This window comes from Pinus tabuliformis, chromosome X, assembly GCF_031772625.1.
Source record: "Pinus tabuliformis cultivar Carrire ecotype Pingquan chromosome X, CPIR1, whole genome shotgun sequence".
Taxonomy (NCBI): Eukaryota; Viridiplantae; Streptophyta; class Pinopsida; order Pinales; family Pinaceae; genus Pinus; species Pinus tabuliformis.
Window position 1 is genome coordinate 200,771,326 of NC_142308.1, and position 5,980 is coordinate 200,777,305.

Sequence of the window (5,980 nt, forward strand, 5' to 3'; positions counted from 1 at the left end):
TTTTCAAAGTCTGATCATGGTGGAAATCTCCAAAAGGGTACTAAGGACACCTTAGGTCCTATTCATGCCTTCCCAACCTCCTGCAAATGCCCACTCCATTTCCTTTTGCAATTAAACCTCTGCACGATCACAAATAGTTAAAACACAAGCATAATAATTCTGCATAAAATTGCTCAAAAGTACAAAAGGATTATTTTTCCATATTTTCCTTCAGAAGTAGCTTGAACACATGCATTTTACCTTTTCAGTAGTCAATGGCATCCATTTCAGTAGTTTCCATCTCTTTTCTTGCAAAAGTAGGGCTAGTGGGTAAAATTAGGGTTTGCTAGGGTTTGCATTTCCTTTCAACTTTCATCTTCCTTCTACAAGTAGACTAGCCTCTTTTGAGTTAGCTTTCTTCCATCACAATTAAAATCTTCTTCTGAGAACTCATAGAAGTTGGCTTAAGCTCCTTGCGAACTTGTGCCAGCTGATCAAGTGACAGCCTGCAGTAAGAGCTAGTACTTGTGCATATAGCACCGTCGCTTCCAAGTTTGTTACAAACTACCAGGTTGATAAAAGTAATGTAGGGAGTCCCAGGAGTTGCAGCATCATTGCTATAATACTAGATCTCACCATCTCTTTGGCGTCGTTGCCGGGGAAGCGTCAAAGTATTTTGTGATTACTACTTTTCTTCTATTTTCTACTACAACCTTCTGCTACGTAGTTTATTTCAGCAAGAGTAGAATAGTTGTTTCATTTCAATTCTACAACTTCAATTATGCAAAAGTAGATTAGAAATTTCCTGCTTTCATTTCAATTCTGCAATTTCATTTCAGAAAGTGTAAAGTAGACATTTCCTGCTTTCATTTCAATTCCATAATTTCATTTCAGCAAGCGTAGAATAGACATTTCTTACTTTCATTTCAATTCTGCAATTCCATTTCAGCAAAATAGATTATTCATTTCCTGATTTCATTTCAATTCTACATTTCCATTTCAGAAAGAGAGATTTTAGTTAGTTGTATTTCGTTCTTCAATCCATTTCAGTTTTTGCAGGTACAAGCAGAAAAAAGAAACAAAAATCACCCAAAAAAAAGAGATTTCCATTCATGCCTCGTAGGAACAGAAACCATTCAGGAAAATTCCTACTCAACACCCCCACCACATCACTATGTCACCGTTCTCTCTTCTTTGGTGGCAGTGATCCAGAAGAACCTATAGGTGAACGTCCAGAGATATAAGAAGATCCTATAACAGAAGAAGAGCAAGAAACCATTCCTCCTGAGACCATGGCTGAAAATAGAAACGGTAGAGGAAATGGGGAGAGAATGGAAGGTGCCTTTACCATCCGAGAGACCAATGGGGACACAAAAATGAAAAACATAAGTCCCTCAGCCTTACCTCAATTCCATGGATTGACTACTAAAGACCCTGATACCTTCTTGTTTGATTTTGTTGTCCTTTGTCGAACCTATGACTATGTAGAAGACGAGAAAAAGTTGAAAATCTTTTCCTCTACCCTCAAGGATGCAACACTACGCTAGTTCATGGGGCTACCTGGAAACAGTATCACAACTTGGGCTCAGATGCAACAAGCCTTTAACAACAAATACTAGGACTACTGTAGGTCAAAGGATGCAAAGGAAGAAATCTTTCGAATGACCATGGGAAGTGATGAATCTTTAGAAGACTATGAAGAGAGGTTTCAACTCAGTTATAAAAGGGCCAGGTGCACACTTGACCCCAAATCTCTGAAGTTGGTTATGCTCAGAGGAGTCCCTAAAGACCTTCTAGATACCCTCCATTTGTTGGCTGGGGGAGACATCTACCAGCTATCTTATGATGACATAAAGACTGTGTTTAGAAACCATTCTAGGGCAGCTAGAAAAAGAGGTAGGGGAAGTACCCCCTTCTCTAGTTTATTCCTTAAAAACGAATTTGCAAATTAGATGGAGGATTTCAAAAGTGAGATGAGATAGACTATTGCCATGCAAATGGATACCTTACGAATCCAAAAGAACCAAGAGGAAGCTGAGAGGGATTTGGCCATATTTTGTCCTAGGTGTACTAGAAATCATCCTAGGAACAAATGTCCATTGCACTCTGTAGAAGTGTGTTTTGTCTGTGAAGAAGACCATCCTACAAATTAGTGCCCTTCCTTGCCCAGATTTAAAGCTATGTACCAAGGGGCTGAAGGAACCACTGAACCATTCTACTTCATGAACCAAAGGAGGCCACATGGACCCAGATCTTACCAACAGGGAATGCAAGGGACATCCCAGACTTATTACAACCCCAATCAAGCCACTTCCATGCCTTCTTAGGGTTCCCGTGCTCATCCTTCCTAGTCCACACCCCCTCCTTGGTCGCATCTATCTCAATACCATACTAAACCAGCTGCTCATTCGTTTCATTCTCACACTCAGCCACAACCTTAGTGGAATGCACCTCATTAGGGGTGGAGGCACCAATACAACTCTCCTCCGTCTCTTTTGCCTCCACCACCTGATCAACCACAACCATTGCCTCCTACTCCTCCAAGACAACCCAAAATACTTGCTCAATCGAACTCGAACCTCAATAACAGACAGGCCCAACAGGTATATAATGGAGAAACAACATGCCCTACCTATGCTATGGAGATTCAGGAGATCAACCTACGATCTGGGAATGTCATCCCAGATAGCCAACCTCCCCCTAAGGAGGATGAGGAAGAGAAACAAGAAAGTGAACCAAAAGGCATTCCACCCTTTCCTGAGAGACTAACTGGAACCACACAACCAACCCCAGAAGAAACTGAACTTCTGGGAGAACTAAAATAGTTATGTGTAAAAATACCACTTCTCCAGGCCATAAAATATGTACCAATCTACAACAAGTTGATCAAAGAGAAGTGTTTCAGGCACCTAGGCAGTTGCAAGAGAGATGCCCCAACTATCAATGTCATAGGACAACTGTCTGACTTGATGTTGGGATAGGTAATCTGTCCAAAATATCTGGACCCTGGGAGTCATGTAGTCAGTGTCCACATCAATGGCACCATAATCCCCCACACCTTGATTGATCTAGGGGCTGCCATTAACATAATGACCAGGGACACTATGCTCAAACTCAACCTTTAGGGTTTCCTAAGAAATACCTCAACAGTACTGCAGTTGGCAGACCACTCCACTGTGAAACCTGAGGGGATTGTGGGAGATGTCATGGTCTCCATTGATTCTTGGGAGTACCTTGCTGACTTCTTGGTTCTTCAGCCAAAGGCAAAGCTCACTGGGTATCCTCTCATCTTGGGGAGGCCTTGGTTAGCTACTAAAAATTCTTACATCAATGGTCGAGCTGGGAGAATGACCATCAAGAATGGGCATATGTCCAAGCAGCTAGTCCTATATCCTCCGGCCCAACCTCTGCTAGAACATGACTTACCTCTCTAGTTAGAGGAGGAAGATGAGGATGAAGTCTACTCTGCACCATTGTGCACAGTGGAAGCCACCAAGGGGGGTCCTCAAACCGAGGATGATCTTATTGAGAATTTGATTGAAAATCCACCCTCAAGTGTGTTTCCATTAGAAGAGTTGGTGGAAGAAACCAAAGCCAATGCTTTAGCTGATCTGTGTGTGGCTGATCCGACCTCTCTCCAAGTTAAGAATGTGGAATTTGGCCTAGAAAAAACCTTGAAGATCAACTCATCCCTAGCCACCTCTCAGGAGAAAGAGCTGTGTAGCTTATTGAATGGCCATTTGGATTTTTTTTCTTGGAGCTATAAGGAGATGAAGGGAGTCCACTCTTCAGTCTGTACTCATCACATTTACATTAAAGAGGATTGTAAACCAGTCAGGAAGCCTCAAAGGAGGATGAATCCAGCCCTTAAGGACATTGTCAAAGAAGAACTGCAAAAGTTGCTGGATGCAAGATTCATCTACCCCATCTCTGATAGCGAATGGGTTTCTCCTTTGGTGCTTGTGCCAAAGAAAAACAGGAAGTGGAGAATCTATGTAGATTATCGAGAACTTAACAAAGCCACCAAGAAGGACCATTTCCCTTTGCCTTTCATAGATAAAGTGTTAGATGGCCTAGCAGGGAAGAAGTTCTTTTCCTTCCTAGATGGGTTTAGTGGGTACAACCAGATCCAAATCAGCCTAGAAAACAAGATAAGACCACTTTCACTTGTCCATGGGGTACCTTTGCCTATCGGGTCCTTCCCTTTGGGTTGTACAATGCTCCTGCCACTTTCCAGAGAGAAGTACTGAGCATCATGATTCAGTGGAAATCTATATGGATGACTTTACCCCTTATGGTTCTAACTTCCAAGAAGCTTTGACTAACCTGAGGAAAGGTTTAGCCAAGTGTATTGAAATGAACTTGTCCCTAAGTCCTGATAAATGTGAATTCCTAATGAATGAAGGGACCGTGCTATGTCATACAATTTCTCAGCAAGGTTTACAGATGGATCCCAACAAGATTGCTATCATCCAAAGGGTCCCACCTCCTCAAAAGGTAAGAGATGTTCGGAGTTTTCTAGGCTTAGTAGGGTATTATAGAAGATTCATTAAAGATTTTAGTAAGCTAGCCTCTCCATTGTTTGGTCTCTTGGGAAAAGATGCTGAGTTCATATGGACTGACAACTATCAAGAGGCTCTGGATGCTTTGAGGGGTAAGCTAATAACTGCCCCAATCTTGAGAGGTCAAAACTGGGCCCTACCTTTCCATATTCACACGATTGCCTCGAACAAAGCTATAGGAGCAGCCTTAGGACAAGTTGAAGAGAAGCTATTGTATGCCATATATTTTGTCAGTAACAACCTGTCCAAGGTAGAATTAAACTACATTGTAACTGAAAAAGAGCTCCTGGTTGTAGTCCATTCCCTAAACAAATTCAAACACTACATCACTGGCTATCAAACATTTGTGCATACTGATCATGCTGCAATTAGGTATTTGATGAATAAGCCTGATGTAAATGCTTGTATCATTAGATGGTTACTTTTGTTGCAGTAATTTGATTTGACCATTGTTGATAAGCCAGGTAAGGAAAATGTTGTTGCTGATTTTCTGTCTAGACTAGATCTGCCTACAGGTGAAGAAGGGATGGTGGATGATCAAATTCCAGATGAACACCTATTTTCTATTTCAGTACTCTCTCCATGGTTTTCTAATATAACAAATTATTTGGTTTCAACATAGTTTCCGCCACACCTGTCCTCAAAGGAGAAGAGCAAGATTGTGAGGAAAAATGCCCCATTCACTTGGATTGGGGGCAATCTTTTTAAAATTGGCCCAGATCAGATTTTGAGGCGATGTGTCAGGGAGGAGGAAGTTTTTGACATCCTCCTAACTTGTCATGATGGGCCCTGTGGGGGCCACTTTGCAGCAAAGATGATTGCCTTCAAAATTCTGCAGGCATGGCACTATTGGCCCACTCTTCATCAAGATGTCAGGAGATACATCAGCCAATGTGACCGATGTCAAATGATGGGGAAACCTACTCCAAAGGATGAGATGCCCTTGCAGCCTCAAGTGACTTTCGGGCCATTTGAGAAGTGGGACATGGACTTTGTGGGTCTTATCAACCATCCTTCAAAACAAAAGTCTTACATCATTGTGTGCATGGATTACCTGACAAAGTGGATAGAAACAAAGGCAAACAAAGCAGCAACAGAAGAAAAAGTAGCTGAGTTTTTGAGGGAAAATATCTTCTACAAGTTTGGCTACCCAAGATAATTAGTCACAGATCAAGGAAGTCAGTTTACCTCCAACCTGATTGAAGACCTAGTCACCCATCACAAGATTAAGCATAGAACTTCCACCCCTTATCATCCGCAAGAAAATGGTCAGGTGGAAGTTACTAACAGAGCTTTGGAATGGATTTTGACTAAGGTAGTGAGCAGCAGCAGAAAAGATTGGGTAGATTGATTGGTTGAGGCCACCTAGGCCTGTAACACTACTTGGAAAACCACCATAGGTTTCACACCCTATGAGCTGGTCTATGGGAAGAAGGCTT